At 53.0% G+C, this 16,971-nt stretch overlaps 1 non-coding gene and 2 pseudogenes across 1 annotated transcript; 2 read left to right on the top strand and 1 right to left on the bottom strand.

Annotated features, from left to right (window-relative positions):
* LOC131094598 (zinc finger protein 345-like) overlaps positions 1-16,971 on the bottom strand; it is a 113,611-nt pseudogene that overhangs the window by 47,166 nt on the left and 49,474 nt on the right.
* LOC131094721 (5.8S ribosomal RNA) lies at positions 10,746-10,898 on the top strand. The gene has a single exon (XR_009115764.1). It is a non-coding gene; the product is annotated as a 5.8S ribosomal RNA (ribosomal RNA).
* The window catches only part of LOC131094696 (28S ribosomal RNA), an 8,355-nt pseudogene continuing 3,168 nt past the window's right edge, over positions 11,785-16,971 (top strand).

Raw genomic sequence — 16,971 nt, 5'->3', positions numbered from 1 at the left:
TGAGCAGGGCTTTGAGGGTCAGGCTGAAATGAATGTGCACGGGACAGTGAAGGGGCCTGGGAGGTTCCTCTCCACTCCTGGTGTGTGGCAGAAGAGTCTCACCCTCTCGTCGGTGTCTGTCCTCTGGTGGGACTGAGGCACCTGTGTGGTGCCTGAGTGCTGTGGAAGGTGAGGCAGCTCCCTGGCCCAGGAGAGCCTCAGTGGGCCCGAGGGTCAGGAACCCCCCAGCACTGCATGGGGCTCCTGGGCCAGCTGTGGGATGTGTTCTGCCCCAGAACCTGCTCAGTGCAGTCCTGGAGTTCCTTGGGGAAAGGTCCTTGTTAAATACCCTGTCTTTGATTTTATTTTCATGTGCATCTGATGTCCAGTGTCTGTGGCTGCTGGCTGTCTGGCTCAGAAAGGTGTAGAAGTGCTATTCAAAGAGCTAAGTAAGTGTGCTGGATCCCATTGCTCTTGTCTGTGGCCATCCTGGGAACCCTTGGAATGGAATGGGATGGGATGTGTTATCCCTGGGAGAAGTGAGGCCAATGGAGATCTCTCCCCTGAGCACATTGCCTGCAGAACCCCTTCCGGAGCCCAGCAGAAGGCCTGGCCTTTGGGCTGGGACCAGTTTGGTCAGAGGGGTGACCTCCTTTGACCAGGGACATGTTCTACTCTAGCAGAGGTGTTCCTCACAATTGGTAATGATTTCAAAGACAGAGCACATCCCTTCTGGGATTTCCTTTCCGTTCTTTGAGCACTAAAGGAGGAATCTTACCCTGGGCTTAGATACAGGGACAAAAGGCAGAAGACTTTCTGTGCAGGTGAGTGCCAGTCCTTGCCCACACTCCCTGGAAACTGAACCCTGCCAAGCAGGAAGGAGATCCAGAGCTCTGTCCTGCATGAGGGTCCAGTGCAGTCAGATTGAGCAATCCCACCTGTCCATAAATTCTCATTTCCAAAGGCCTCCAGCCAGTCCTTTGTTACATTGCCCATCCCCATGCAGATGCCAAGGATGCCAGGGTGCAGAGATGTCCCAGCAGGGGGTTTTTCCCAGCACAAGCAGAAGGAGAGGAAACAAAAAACCAACCTGTAGAAGACCTAAGAAGAGACCTGTGGGAACCCAGAACATGCCTCTGGCAGTCCAGGATGGCCAGGACCCATGCCAGGGGGCTCAGAAGCCCTGCCACGGAGCCCAAAACACCAGTGGGTTTGATTATGACCCGTGGAGCAAATTACAGACCTTTTATAAAGATCAGCAAGCCACAACAGTTTAAGCAGAATATTAGTGAAGTTGTCACGGGATGGAAAAGTAGATTCTGGGTTTTTGGTATGGGGGTTCAGGAGGCAAGATGGAGGGAACTGGGTGTGTCCAGCCTTTCTCCTTCTTCTTCTTGGCCTCCATCTTCTGCTGTGATGTTGGCACTTACCGATTGGTTTAGAGTAGAAGCTCACTGTCTAACATAGGTGATAGGTATTGGAAAGTAATTGTAAACATTGTACATGCAGTTTTTAGTATAAAGACATAACACCGCCCCGGGGGCAGGCAGAGTGCCTCAGACTGTCCTGCTGAGCTGACCTCGGCAGGGCAGGAGAAAATTTTTTATAGATAAGATAAAATAAACAACCTTGAGGCTGAGAAATGAAGAGCCCTGACTCCTTCTTCAAGGGCCAGGCTGGGAAGAGACTTTGAACTTTTCTTGGGGTCACTCTGTGCAGCAAGAGACCCTGAGACATTGGCGTCCCTGGTGGGCTCCAAGAGGGCACCCAGGTGGGCTCTTGGCAAGCAGCCATGCCACAGCCATCAGCTGTTGAAACCCAGCCCGAGAAGGAAAGGAAGCAGGCACTCTCAAGGGAAAAATCCAGAAAGAACATCTCGACCTCTGCTGATAAGATTCATTTCAAGCTCGACCTGGAAAGAGGAGGACCAGAAGCACGCCTGGAAACCCTCACCTGCGAGCTGCTGGACGGTGACCAGGGCAAACTCCGGACTGACCTTGCAGATGATTCAGCTTTTGGTAAGAAAGGTCAAAATTGAGAACATGGGGGGGACACGCTCCCAGGAACAACCCAGCATCTTGTTAGCCCTACAGGGCGTGGCAGCCACACACCCTGTGAAAATCTCTGAAAAAAGATAAAACGGCCTTGAAGCTTTTATCCCCAGCAAGGGTAATGTTAGAGGCAATTTCGTGGAATTCCGCGGGGGCTGCCAGCTATCAGCAGGCAGCAGTATTCTCTCGAGGATGGGGGAGGTCATCCTGCCATCAGCAGGCGGCAGTTGCCCTTACCGACCAGGGAGGGGCAAAGGTAATCCCTAGCAAACAGGTGTGGGAGGAATTGGCATCATCTCCACAGTGCCCAGGGTCCCATGGGTCCCCAGAACGCCCAGAAACCCCAGAACTCTCAGGGGGAGGAGGTCGGAGGGGGTCGGTGAACCCGGGGCAGAACCGCTTCTCGGCGACTGGCGAACCCGTGCCACGGCGGCGCCGGCCGGCAGCAGCCCGGGGGGGCCGCAGAGGCGGCCGTGGGGGCTGCGGAGGCCGGCGGGGGCCCACGGGGGCAGCAGGGCAGTCGCAGGCACAGCAGGGGCGGAGGCGATAGCGCGCACGGCGGTGCCCGGATCGCAGCAGCGGGCGGTCGGCAGCGTGCAGGGCACGGCCGGCGGCTGCGGGGGCAGCGCGAGCGGGGCCGGGCCGGGCGGAGCGCGGGAGAGGGAGGCGCAGGGCTGGCGGCGCTGGCGGCGGGCGCATGCGCCATGGCGGCGGCGGCGGTTTCACGCAGGGGGTGCCAAAGACGCGCGCGAAGGGCAGAACCCGCGCGACTGCGACGGCGGCGGCACCCGGGGAACGCGCACGGGCCGCGGCAGCCGCGCCGGGCGGGACTGAGGCGGACGGGACGGGACGGCTGCAGCGTCCCTGCGACCGCCACGGAGCGCGGCAGGCGCCCGCTGATGACGCACAAAACCGGCAGCCGGAGCGGGGCGGGTTTTTCCCCAGTGCGCAGACGCGGCACGGACACGGCCGAGCGGGGACCGGAGCCAGAACGGGACCGGGGCAGCGCCGGTGTCGGTCACGGGCACAGGGGGCGTTCCCCAGACCGCGCCTGCGCCGAGAGAAGCGCCGGGGAGGCGCGCTCGGGGCGGGGGCATCCGCACTCCCATGAGGGCACCGGCAGAGAGCGGGCGCGGTCGGGGTGCAGAGGGTGCCCGAGGGACCGGCCCTGCTCCGGTCCCATGGCAGCGGGCACGCAGCCGGCCCCAGCAGCCAGCACACAGTTTCAGCCTCCATCAAAATCTCAAGCTGGAGATTTTTCGCGGGTGCGGCGCATGTTGTGTGAGGCACACCGAATTCCTCAACAGCCCGGTGCCACAGAAGTGACGGAAACAGCATTTACCAGATGATCAGGCTTCAGATGCAAAAGATGGACATGTAAAAAAGGTGTCCAAAAACAGTGTAAAGTGAGAAAGCACACAGACTTTTTCCCAAGATACAGAAAAAAGGGGAAACCAGTGCAAATCAGTGGTATTTCAAATACGAGGTAGATGGAAATCTTCTATTGTGAAAAATGCCTCTCAGGGAGGGAAACCACCATAGAAAGAAAGAAGTATTAGTAATGATTCAATTACCTGAAATGTCTCTGAAGACAGAGCATTTGAGAAATATCAATCAGATCCTATCTGTGGGTCACCAGCTGATTCTCCAATGATTCACAGTTTTGTTGGTATGGAGTTTGTAACCTTTGTTATTTTTGGATTTTATAGGTGATACTGATAAATAAGGATTGTTATTAATGCTATATGAATACTTTAGAAAAGTTGTCATAACCCCTTTAAACACTTCCTGTTGATAAGTTGATTATATAATGAGAATTCTCAGAATTTATTATAAGAATTATGATCAAGGTATTGTTGTAATATTTACAGCCAGCTTTCATGTGTTTCACTGTCTCTTTGTGTGATCATCTGCAAGACACGTGTCTCTTCAGAATCTTGTCTTTTTGTTTCTTAACTACTCATGTTTTTGGGTTTCTTTTAAATCCAGATTGCCAGTTTCATGGTTTTCTTCAGTTATTATTTCTTCAGTTATTATAGAGTACTTCAGCTGAGAATTCAAGAGGTTTGCTGTGTTTGAAGAATTTCTCTCCTGACAGAAGTTTCGGAGGGATTCAATTCTTTAATAGTTTGATTGATCTTTAATCGTAAGGTTTCCTATTCATAATTGCTGTTTTTAACAGTCTTGTTTTAAAATGTATTAAGTGATGTCCATCAATTAGAGTTCGAACTCTGGCCAAGGTCTAGCTCTACTTGAATGGAATGATTGACAATCAACCCAGATGTTTTCTGCATCAAAAAGTATTAGAGTCCTTTTGGCTTGGCAGTTTGACCATGTATGATAGCTGAGCCTGTTTTCAAAGGGAGTTTGGAGAAACATGAATCCAGACATGAGTTCTCCAGTTCTCTGTTGTTTTAAGGTTCATCAGCTGTCGCAGACTCTGGGATGACAGTTCAGTGTTGCAGTGATTGATAACTGTATGACTGCAGATGTGTTATTGGTTATGTGTATTATCTGATTGATTTCTAATCATTATCTTACATTTCCCTATGCAATATTGCATAGAGACTGAAACAGAACAGACCAATGTTTTGTTTTCATATATGCAAAAAGCCAATCATATAATGTGCATTTTTCACAGTGCTGGTAGCACGTAGCTGCAACCCAGCTTTGTCTCCCCTTCCCAGGGAAGTCCTGCTCCATGACCTTTATCTGCCTCCCCAGCAGCTCAGTGGTAGGAAAAGCCACTTGAAGTGGCTGATGGATTCTCCCTCAGTTTTTTGCCAGAGGCTTTGAGCCAGGAGGTTCCCTGGAGGGACGCTGGCTCTGGAAACCTCTCCTGAGCTTGCAGGTGTGGAGTAAAACTCCCTGCTGGGCCAGTGAACAACAAGTTATCCTCTGATCCATCTGGGACCCCCATGGCTTGGGGTCAGCCCTTGCTGGGGAGCTGCTGCTTGGGAGAAATAGCCACTCCCTTTTCATAAGTTTAGAAAGGTTTATTAAACCTTATCAAAAATGCAACAGAAGACTGAATAGAGAAAATGTTATGGCACCAGGAGCAAAGGATTTTCCGCACCATGTGCTCACCCACACAATGGAGGTTTTGCCTTTTAAGCCTTTAGCCCCTCCCAAAATTCTGTCCATTGACCCCTTCTTCACTGTGCAGTGGTGGAGTTTACTTCCTCAAATCTTGATTGGAGGTCAGATGTCACTGTAGTGGCAAGCCAACCCTCCCAAATATCCCAACCCCAGCTGTCCCATGATACCAACTGCAGGGGTAAAAAAAACTTTTCTTAACCTCTGTACATGGTATTTGTCTGTTAATTGTGAGAGTCAATCATTGTGGCATTCACGTTCTCTGAACAGAAACACATAATTCTCTCTCTCAAGGTTTTTTTTTCCTGGAGAAGCACAGAGAAAAGAAAGAAAACAATTCTTATCTCTATCATGTGGAATGTGTTAGGAAGATTCTTTACCTGAAATGATTTGTCAGTTGGATTCTGCTGAGGATTGTTTTGTTTCCTTGGCCAATTGGAAAAAGCTTTGTCCTGGCTGTCTGGAGACAATCACAAGTTTTCTTTAGTATTCTTTAGGATTCTTTGTAGTATAGTATGCATCTTTAATATAGTGTAGTACAATGTAATATTATATAGTTTAATAAAGCAACTGTTCAGCCTTGTGAATCAATGGAGTCAGCTGCCAGTCATTCCCTGTGTTGGAGCATCCTGCTTTTTGATAAATCATCGCATTACTCATCTCTCACACTGCAGCTCCTCCCCAAGTGCTTTGCTCTCCTGCACTCACACTTCTCTCTGCCAATCTGTGGCTTATTAAACAGTCTGCTGGCTTTGTCTCTCCTGTGGCTGCAGGCAGCGTAGATTCCTGCAGACATGGAGAGAGCTGTGGCTGGAAAAGTTAATGGAGGGGAAAGAAACAGGGAAGGAGAAGGGCTCTGGTGAAGATCACACTGCCCTCCTGAGGCTCCCGGGGGAGAAGGCAAAGTTGCACCAAGACCCCATGCTGTTCTCTGATGACATTTTTTTCATTGAGCCAATGTAAGTGATAGTTGAAAACCTCATTTTCCTCCTCTTCTTCCTCCTCATCCTCCTCCCCCTCTTCCTCCTCCCACCCACTCTATCCCCGGCTGCAGTCACTGGGCAGATCCTCAGCTGGCTCGAAGTGCTGGGAGGGAGGACATTGAGTTTCTGGTGCACCTACAGAGCTTGCCTAAAAATGCCAAATGCTAAAAGCATTTCTGCCCTGGAGGCTCAAGGCAGGGTTGGGAGCCTGACAAAGCCATGCTGTGCTGCCAGGGCTTGAGCTCAAGGGCACTCTGTGCATGTCCTTGCAGTGTCCACAGGGAGCAGTTCTTGTAGGCAGGGGCTCCCCCCACACATGAGGTTCAGCAGAGGCTGTTGGAGCACTGCCAGGCCACATTCTGACCTGAAGCTTGCAATGGTTTGCTGGGAAAGTGAGGCCAAATTCAGCCTAAGGCTAATCATAGAAATACCAATCCCCTCCTGTAACCACGCCTTGCACTATTTCTGAGTGTCCCTTCCAGTGTCCTCTGTGAGCCTGGACACAAGGGTGGAAGGTTGAAATGGGCCTTTGGAGTTGTCCTGCACACAGGGACAAAAAACCTTTTCCTTTTCTGTTTCTGCAAGCAAACCACCCTGTCCTGCCATCAACCAGAGTCCTGATTCTGAGTACTGGCATTGTGAGAGACAATGAATGCCTGGTGTCTGCACAGTGCAACATCCCTTCTCATCTTGGAGTAAACCCTAGAATAATGCCAGCCTCTGTTTTCTTTCAATACAGGTTAAACTAATATTTTTTATTTCCAAGGTTCTGGTTCTGGGCAAATTTGGGAGAGAACCCCCAAAGGGGCTCCTCTCGGAAAGAAGATTCAATAGGCCCCTGCCCCCAACCAGTCCTGGAGAAAAGACCTCCTTGAAGTGGAAAAAACCTGTTTATTAAACAATAAACCCTAAACAGTATTAATCAATAAAACCCCTTGCTGCTCCAAAAGAGATGACAAACTGAGAAAGAGATGACAAACTGAGATGACAAACTGCAACCTCCCTGGGTTGCAGCTCAGCTCACTCAGTCTCTGATCAGTCCCTCTGGTGCTGGAAATGTCACAGGCCAGACTCGGCCCGGTGGCCACTGGTGGAGCTGTTGGTGCTCTTCTGGTGTTCAGTCCAGAGCAGTTTTGAACAGGTCCAAAGAAAGGAAAAAAACCCCACAGTCCAGGGAACTTCTTTGCCTCAGCAAGCTAAATTAACTAAAAGCAAAGGAGAGCTCTGTCCCGCTATCTGTCCAACCACAGACAATGCAGTCCAGGAGCAGGAGTGTGGAGGAGTGAGTGCAGTGTCTGAAAACAAACTGCTGTTTCTTCTCTCCCCCTTCACTCTCTGCAACAAGTCTTAAAGGTGCAACACTTATTATTCAGCATAAACAGAACAAGACGATTTGGGATAAAAGCATCATATAGTCAAGCCAAGACAGGGATCATGTTCTCTTCTTGTGAAGAGCCACCAGTGCACAGTGGCAGTTGCATCCCACTGTAGCTGACAGCAGCATGATATGACCAAGAGCCTTTGTCAGAGCAGCAGGAATATTGTGGAGAGGGGGAGCTGAACAGCTGAGCATTGAGAGCTTCCAGCGCTGTGTTGAGCTGGGTTTGGAGTGTTTCCTTGGGCTCCTTGTGTTGTTCACTCATTACTAATGCTCTAAACAGAGGCTTACAGAAGTGTGGTTGAAAACAAGAAATGTGAAGTTTGCAGAGCAATGTTTTGCTGTCTCTTTCTGCTGTAGGAGGGAGAAATTGGGCCGAATTTTTTGGCCAAAATCAAGGTGATCTTCAAACCCCTGGAAGCACTGGAGTATGGAAGTGTGGCTTACTGCAGCATCTCAGGTACAGCTCCTTTGCCCTGCTTCTCTCCCCCTCAGTGAAGCCATGGTGTGAGCCTGAGCCCACGGGGCTCCCATGGAAGTGCTGGGAAGAGTCCCTGGTCAGCAGGGCAGTGCTGGCACATCCCCCCTGGCCCTGCAGCTCCCAGGGAGTCTCCTGTGCCAGGCCAGGGCTCAGAATGCTGTGTGTGCCTGACTGATCCCAGAACAGCTCAGGCAGTGCAGGGAGAGGTTTTCATGCCATGGCTTTTTCAGCATTCCCCCAAAGGCCAGGGAGCTGCAGAGCAGAACAGCTTTAGTGAACAAGCACTCAGCCCCTGCAGGCCCCTGGCCTCCAGGATGGGTCCATTTGACATGGATCCATCATCAGGCAGCAGGAGCTGAGTTACAAATGTGTTCCCTGAGCCTGGATCACCTCCCAGTGCCCAGACAGCAGCAGAGCAGAGGTGACTGAACCCCCCTGAGCCCAGGGTGTTGGTAGAAGGAGCAGCCTTGGCCAGCACCTGCCTCTCTCCCTTTGTGGGAATTGAGCCCTTGCAGCTCTGTCTGTGGAAATAGAACACAGTGCTGAGTGTCAGGAGTTGGGGACTTTGGCAACAAAGTCCTGTGTTCCTGGGCCAGGTAGTTTGGCAATTGCCAAACTCTGTAGGAGCTCTGTGCCTTCACTGAATGATTTCAAAGCTCCTCTAAGTGCATGGGAAGGAAAGCATAGAACCAGAGTATGTTAAGGATGGAATGGACTTAAAGGCCTCTGGGCAGGAACACCTCCCCCTAGAGCAGGTAGCTCCAAGCCCCATCCAGCCTGGCTTGGAACACTTTCAGGGCTGGAACCTCCACAACAGCCCTGGGGAACCTGCTCCAGTGTCTCACCACCCTCAGAGTAAAAAATTTCTTCCTAATATCTAAGCTAAATTTCCTTTCTTTCAAATTATACCTGTAACTCCTTGGCCTGTCACTACAAGGCAGCAGAGATGTTTTAAACTCAGCAGACTGGTGGCTGAAATTGGAAAGCAGCCCAAGGAATGGGTTAGAAATTAGAAGTCAGCCCCAAGGCTGAGGGAAGAGGAGGGTCCATATCCTCTCCTGCAGCATCAGGAGGTGGTTGCATCCAGCTCAGAGTCAGGGTCTAGCACTGAGGCAGCCTGGAAAATACAGTATAACAGAGGGAATGATTGTAGTGCAATAGACATCTCTCCCCAGGCTGTGAGAGCAGGCTGCCCCTGCAGCTCAGAGGGGAAGGCCAAGGACCCTTGGTAGAATTCAGCTCTCCTACTCTGAACCTTGGGAACATTTCTATCGACACCCCCCACATCTATGACGTGAGCAGAAGGCTTGGGGTAGATCCTGATGGCTCCTAAGGCAGAGTAAGCCTGGTGGAAGTGTGGAATTGCTGCCGACCTGGGCAATTGTGAGCAGGGAATATTTGATCTACTGGTGAAATCTGGGAGGGTCTGAAAGGTGTGTCTGTTGTTCATGAAGCCCCAGTTCCTTCTTTGGGAATTAGCTGGGAGGCTTGCTGCAAAACAACCCCTTGGCATATGAAACAAAGCCTGGGTCAAAAAGGGATGTTCAGAGGCTTTTGTGGTCGTGCCAGACACAAGGCACCTTTGGACTGGGCTGTTCAGAAGCAGCTGGAACAAACTGGCTGCCTTTGAGCTTCAGTCAACTGCAGACAGCTTCCAGTCAAGTGTCTCCTGCTTATTGCTGCAGGTCACAGGAAAGCCATCCAGCCTCCTGGCTCAGTGCTGGCCCTTGCAAAGGGCTTGGGAGTTCTTTCCCTTGCTGACCAGTCCCTCAACACACTTCAGCCTTGGTGCATCTCTGGCTCTAGAAAGAGAAAAGTTTTCCTGGGAATAAAGCAAAGCATTTTTCTACCTATTTGTCTCCTCCCCAATAGTGTCAAGTTTGCAACAAAATCCAAAGAGAGAGCAGCTGAAAGAGGTAGAAGATGAGGCACTACATCATGCCAGACACTTCCAAAAGCTTGGCTGTGGGAGGCAAAGACATGCTGAGTTTTCTTACCAAAAGATGATGCTGTCTATACATTTTGATGCTGATGTCTCATAATCAATGTATTGTTTTCATGACATGGGAAAAGGTGAATGAGTAGATGGTGCTGTTGGAGCTGTGCTCACTGGGGCAGCAGCAGCTCTAGGGTGATTGACTACGCAGCTGCAATCAGCCCACGTTGCTCTCAGGGCCAGGTCTGAATGAACTTGGTGATGCTGATCAGAGGTGCACAGGTCTGTGTCCATGGGATAACCCCAGGGTTGTGGACTCCAGTTCTGTGGAGTTGCCACTGCTTTGCATGAAAACCCAAGGGCAGAACTTGTCCTGTTGTATTTTTTTGCCATTCATAGCATCGTCTGCTATTTCTGGGTATTAATTGCGTCATTAGACAATAACTCACAAGAAGGGAAGATTCCACATGTATTTCCATTTTGCTTTCTTGCTGCTGCAGGTGGAACTGATTAACCTAGGAGCTATTGATGCTCCCTTCACCTATAGCCCTTCAACTGCCAACGCGGGCTTCTGCTTCAAGTTTGCGCCTGAGGAGGGCATCATTGCACCAGGTGGGACCCAGACTGCTCAGATCTCCTTCAGTGCCGCCATAGTGTGGAGGTTTGAGGAAGAATTCCAGTTCAGTGTGGCTGGATCACCTATGTCTGCATTCCTGACTATCAAGTAAGGACGGTCAAAGTCAGGCACACGCCCGCACGTCCTCAGCACAAGAGAAAGGGGCGCCCCATGTCAGCGGTCCCAGCCCCTCCATGGGTGCAGGATTGGTGCCGAAAGCCAGACAACTCTTAGTGGTGGATCACTTGGCTCGTGCGTTAATGAAGAATGCAGCTAGCTGCAAGAATTGATGTGAATTGCAGGACACATTGGTCATCCACAATTTGAACACACTTGTGGCCCCATGTTCCTCCCAGGGCTACGCCTGTCTGAGCGTTGCTTGACGATCACTCGCCATCCAGCGGCCACCACGGTGGTGCGGCTGGGGTTGCCTCACAGGCCAGTTGACTGTGGTCAGCGGCGGTGATGATGGTGGCTCACCGGAGCCCAGAGGGAAGGTCGTCAGGGGTTTGGCAAGGGATGCGTTTCCCTTGGCGGCCTCAATATTTTCCCTGTGACCCAGCAGGCGTCATAATCGTCATGGCCGTTATTGTCATTGTTGCCGCGCAGGGCTTTCATCCCCCTATATGCAGACTCAGGGACTGCTCCGTAGTTCCCCACTCCTGGAGTGAGCCACTGGGGCAGAGTTTGTCCTTGCAGGGCCCGTACCGTGGTACGGTGGTGGTGGCAGCTGAGGAGAGTAAGAGACAGCGTTGAAAGCACCGCCATGGGCCGAGAGAAGGGAGAGGGCAAGAGGGAGATGAGGCGCAGGCCTCGCCCCCAGCTTTCCCCCCGCATGGGCGGCTGTCTGCAGGTGGGTACTGCTGGGGTACTGTGCCACTGCGCGTGCGCATGAGGCGAGAGCGCTGGGGACAGATGTTCCGACCCCCTCTTCCCTTCACCTGCCCTCCTCCTCTTCTGTCGTGGTCTCGGGGCGCAAATAGCACCATGGCTTTTCTCTCTCTCTCCACCAAGGCCATCACGTGCCGCCACTCGGCTGATCCCCCATCAGGGCTGTCTCTGCCACACTCCCTTTTCGGTTCTCATCTCCGGGATGGGGCACTCTGTCTCCGCTTCTCTCCCTCTGGCTTTGTTTTCCCCTGGCGCGTGGGCACCAGTGGGGGAGGAAGGTGAGGGTAGTAGGTGGGAGAAGCTGGCTGGCTGTTGGCATTCCGCTTGTTTAGGAGCTGCATGGGCCAGGAGGTGTGGCCAAGCTTTGGCCTTGCGACCTCAGATCAGACGTGGCAACCCGCTGAATTTAAGCATATTAGTCAGCCAAGGAAAAGAAACTAACGAGGATTCCCTCAGTAATGGCGAGCGAAGCAGAAAAGCCCAGCGCCGAATCCCTGCCCTGCAGTGGGGTGCGGGACATGTGGCGTACAGAAGCCCCAATCCCTGGCGGCGCTCTCGGGGGACCCAAGTCCTTGTGATCGAGGCCGCAGTCTGCGGATGGTGTGAGGCCAGTAGCGGCCCCCGGCACGCCAGGCCCGGGCCTTCTCAGAGTTGGGTTGCTTCAGAGTGCAGCCCAAAGCGGGTGGTAAACTCCATCTAAGGCTAAATACTGGCACAAGACCAATAGCCAACAAGTACCGTAAGGGAAAGTTGAAAAGAACTTTGAAGAGAGAGTTCAAGAGGGCGTGAAACCGTTAAGAGGTAAAAGGGTGGGGCCCATGCAGTCCGCCCAGAGGATTCAACCCAGTGAGTTGCGGTCGGCATGGGTTCAGCGGAACCTCACCTCCAACCTCCCTTCTGTCCCCTGGGCGAACCCCGTCTGCGGGGGCGGGCTGGGGGGTGCAGGCTGGTGCGGGCACTGCTGCCCAGCCGGCAGCTGGCCCTGGCCGGGCACATTTCCTCTGCAATGGTGGGCCACGACCGGCTCCAGGTCGGCTGGGAAGGCCTCCGATGGGCAGGTGTTCCAGTGCCGCACGAGCAGCGGCAAGTGTTACAGCCCTCGGGCAGCAGGTCTCGCCAAATCCCGGGGCCGAGGGAAAGGACTGCTGCCGCTCCCTCTTCCTCCCACATCAGCGGCGCTGTGGTGGGGGGCATCGTTTCCCCGCCTCTCACGGGGGTGGGGCGGCATCATCGCAGCGCGGCGTTTCGCACAGGGGTGTGGGGGCTAGGCCTGCCAGTCCCTGGCACCACTGTCAACCGGGGCAGACTGTCCTCAGTGCGCCCTGACCGTGCAGCGCTGCTGGGCCAGGCTCACGGGCCGCGCTGGGATGCCCGGAGTCCGCAGCGATGTCGGCTACCCAGCCAACCCGTCTTGAAACACGGACCAAGGAGTCTAGCACGTGCGTGAGTCAGGAGCCGTTGTCGAAAGCCCACGGCGCAATGAAGGTGAGGGCCGGCCCGCACCGGCTGAGGAGGAATCCCGGGTGCGTGTCGCGTCTGGCAGCCCTGGGCGTACCACCGGCCCATCTTGCCTGCCGCCCCCTCGTGGGGCCAGGGAGGTGGAGCGTGAGCGTCCATGCTAGGACCCGAAAGATGGTGAACTATGCCTGGGCAGGGCAAAGCCAGAGGAAACTCTGGTTGAGGTCCGTAGCCGTCCTGACATGCAAATCGGTCGTCCGACCCGGGTCTAGGGGCAAAAGACTAATCAAACCATCTAGTAGATGGTTCCCTCCGAAGTTTCCCTCAGGATAGCTGGCACTCAGCAATGGGAAGTTTTACCCAGTAAAGCAAATGATTAGAGGTCTTGGGGCCAAAACGATCTCAACCTATTCTCAAACTTTCAATGGGTAAGGGGGCCGGCTAGCTGGCGTGGAGGCACACCGTGGAATGCGAGTGCTCAGTAGGCCACTTCTGGTAAGCAGAACTGGCGCTGCGGGATGAACCGAACGCCGGGTTAAGGCGCCCAATGCCGACAGTCATCAGAGCCCAAAAAAGGTGTTGGTTGATCTAGACAGCAGGACGGTGGCCATGGAAGTCGGAATCTGCTAAGGAGTGTGTAACAACTCACCTGCTGAATCAACTGGCCCTGAAAATGGATGGCGCTGGAGCGTTGGGCCCATACCCGGCCGTCGCCGGCACTGCAATGCCCGCAGGGGCTAGGCCGCAATGAGTAGGAGAGCCGCTGCGGTGCATCTCGAAGCCAGGGGCGTGGGCCCAGGTGAAGCTGCTGCAGGTGCAGATCTTGGTGGTAGTAGCAAATATTCAAACGAGAGCTTTGAAGGCTGAAGTGGAGCAGGGTTCCATGTGAACAGCAGTTGAACATGGGTCAGTCGGTCCTAAGCGATAGGTGAGCGCCGTTCCGAAAGGGCGGGCAATGGCCTTTGTTGCCCTCAGCCGATCGAAAGGGAGTCTGGTTCAGATCCCCGAATCCGGAGTGGCAGAGACAGGCGCCGCGAGGCACCCAGTGCGGTGACGCAACCGATCCCAGAGAAGCTGGTGGGAGCCCCGGGGAGAGTTCTCTTTTCTTTGTGAAGGGCTGGGTGCCTTGGAATGGATTCGTCCCGAGCGAGGGGCCCTCACCTTGGAAAGCATTGCAGTTCCAGCAGCATCCGGTGAGCTCTCGCTGGCCGTGAAAATCCGGGGAAGAGGGTGTAAGTCTCGCGCCAGGCCGTACCCATATCCGCAGCAGGTCTCCAAGGTGAACAGCCTCTGGCATGTTGGAACAATGTAGGTAAGGGAAGTCGGCAAGCCGGATCCGTAACTTCGGGATAAGGATTGGCTCTAAGGGCTGGGTCGGTCGGGCTGGGGTGCGAAGCGGGGCTGGGCACGTGCCGCAGCTGGACGAGGTGCTGCGCGTGGGTGAGTGCACTCCGCGTGGCCCGCCCGGGCACCGGGGTGGGCACACACACAGTGGCAACTCTGGACACACGCCGGGCCCTTCCTGTGGATCGCCCAGCTGTGGCGGGCGCCGCCCGCTCCCCCCCTCTGTCCACCCTCCGCCTTGCCACGGCCGGCGCCCCAGCGGTTCCCACCAGTGGGGTTCCCGCGGTGTGCGGCCAGCGCGCGCGCAGCCGCAGCCAGCGTCGGCTGAGCGGTTCGTGCGGGGGAGGGTCCCCGGGGCAGGGTCTCCAGGCCAGCGCCCCCCCTCAGTCGGTGCCTAGCAGCCGGCTTAGAACTGGTGCGGACCAGGGGAATCCGACTGCTTAATTAAAACAAAGCATTGTGAAGGCCTGAGGCGGGTGTTGACGCGATGTAATTTCTGCCCAGTGCTCTGAATGTCAAAGTGAAGAAATTCAATGAAGCGCAGGTAAACGGCGGGAGTAACTGTATTTACTAACTGGGCATAATCGTGGAAGTCGCACCTCCTCGTTGTCCTGCCGGATACCCTCGTGGTAACTGAGTCGACTTCTACCCCAGTGTGAGAGAGGGCGCATATCAGCCCTCCCTGTCGTTGGACTCACCACCCAATGATAGTTTCACGAATTGCTGAAACAAAAAGGTTGGCACAGTTAGTTCGCTGTTGCACAGAGCCTTGTCCATGGGCTGTTGTTGACACAGTTGGTAGTTTGAGAGAGGGTCAGCTACTATATGCTTCTACTCTCACTTGGACTTGTCACTTTATTGCTTACCAGACTGACAAAATGGCTTTGCGTTGTATCTTGACTACCACTCAGACTGACCCATTAGATCTAAGGGTCATTGATGTCAAATTACCATCTATGCCCTGTGTTCCCAGGGAAGAGGGATTCGATTTTGTAAGTTTGGAGTTTTTTAACTCCAAAATTGTTAAAGAAGATGGTGTACATCATGTGGATGTTTGGTAGGGTTTGGGGCAACTCCCTGAGCCCTATGAGATCTCCCCTATGGGGATGGCCCAGGATGAGGCTGAGAGTGCGGTGGGAGGTACCGAAAGAGCCCAAAACACCTGAGGCTGAGAGCGCGATGGGAGGTAGTGAAGAGCCCAAAACACCCGAGGCTCCTCACGGGTCTGAAGGTGGTGGTACAACGCCAAGAACACCTGTCGTGTCCATGCCTGACAAACAACCATCTTGTCCTTGTTGTGAGAACCGGTTTACTAGGATGTTGGGACTGATTGACCATCTCAAAAGGGCGCACGGGCAGAGAAAGATCATTTTCAGGTGTTCAAAATGTGGTAAACAAAATATAAAATACCACAGTATCTCCTGTCACATCCCGCGCTGCAAGGGGGTGGTGTGTGTGGCTCCCACTGGGGAATGGGTCTGTGACGTGTGCCAACGTGGGTTCGCTACTAAGACTGGCCTGGGTCTGCACAAGAGAATAAGACATCCTCTTGTGCGAAATGTGGAGCGGATTGTTGCTTCTCATCCCAAAGAGTCGTTGGCCTGAGGGGCCCACAAACGGATATGGACTAAGGAGGAAGAGGCTCTTCTGGTACAATTGGTGGACAAGTTTGCCAGTAAGCGGAATATCAACCAACTTATAGCGGAGCATATTCCAACTAAAATGGCAAAGCAGATTAGTGATAAAAGGCGTCCCTGCGTGAAAGGTCATGAAGGACTAGTAGGTGCCACTGGAATTGAACATCCTGCCGGATCTGGTAAGGAGGGATGCCCAAGGAGGGACAGTTAAAGCTCCAATTCTGGAAAGTCATCAAAGCGGGATTATCGTTTGGCAAATTGACCATGTATCAGGAAGCCTTCAAGAAAGTTCTTGATGGGCAAGATCCAGGTCGGGTGGTGAACGATGTTTATAAGGAGTTTCTTGGTATTCTGGGTGTGCCTAGCCAAACTAAATCTATCAAGGGTCAAAAGACGCAGGCATCCCGTGGCCAAAAAGCATCCAAAACTCTATCAAATTGGATGCACAGAAAGCTATTAAGAGGGGAAAATTCTTGAGGTTCCAACTGCTGTACGAGTTACATAGAAAGCGCCTCATACGTGATCCTGGACAGCATGGAAGCCTCTCAGTGCCAATTACCATCAAGTGTTCTCCACGATCACTTTAAAAGAAGGTGGGATACATCTGGTATATTTGGTGGCCTACTTAATTTCCCTCCATATAAGGAGGCGGATAACACCACATTCGAGGCCTTAATTACTGGAAAAGAGATTGATAAGAACATGAGAGAGATGTGTAAAACCTCTGCTCCCGGGCCAGATGGGATCACTTGGGGTCAGATTATTGCAAAAGGCCCAAAGTTTTCCCAGTTGACTGAGATGTTCAACCTCTGGCTTATCACTGGTACTGTTCCAGATGCGCTGCGGGACTGCAGGACAGTCTTGATACCCAAGTCTTCGGATGCAGAGAAGCTTGGTGATATCAATAACTGGAGGCCTATCACTATTGGTTCAGTGGTGATTAGGCTGTTTTCCAGGATTGCTACTGCGAGGCTGTCCAAAGCATGTCCCATCAACCCCCGGCAACGGGGTTTTATTTGCGCATCAGGTTGTGCCGAAAACCTCAAGTTGTTACAGCTTGTGGTGGAACAGCTAAGTGAGAGCATAAACATCTGGGGGTTGTGTTCGTGGACATTGCTAAG

This window comes from Melospiza georgiana, chromosome 30, assembly GCF_028018845.1.
Source record: "Melospiza georgiana isolate bMelGeo1 chromosome 30, bMelGeo1.pri, whole genome shotgun sequence".
Taxonomy (NCBI): domain Eukaryota; kingdom Metazoa; phylum Chordata; class Aves; order Passeriformes; family Passerellidae; genus Melospiza; species Melospiza georgiana.
Note: the sequence above shows the minus strand (reverse complement) of the source record. Positions and strands in the feature narration are given on the sequence as shown.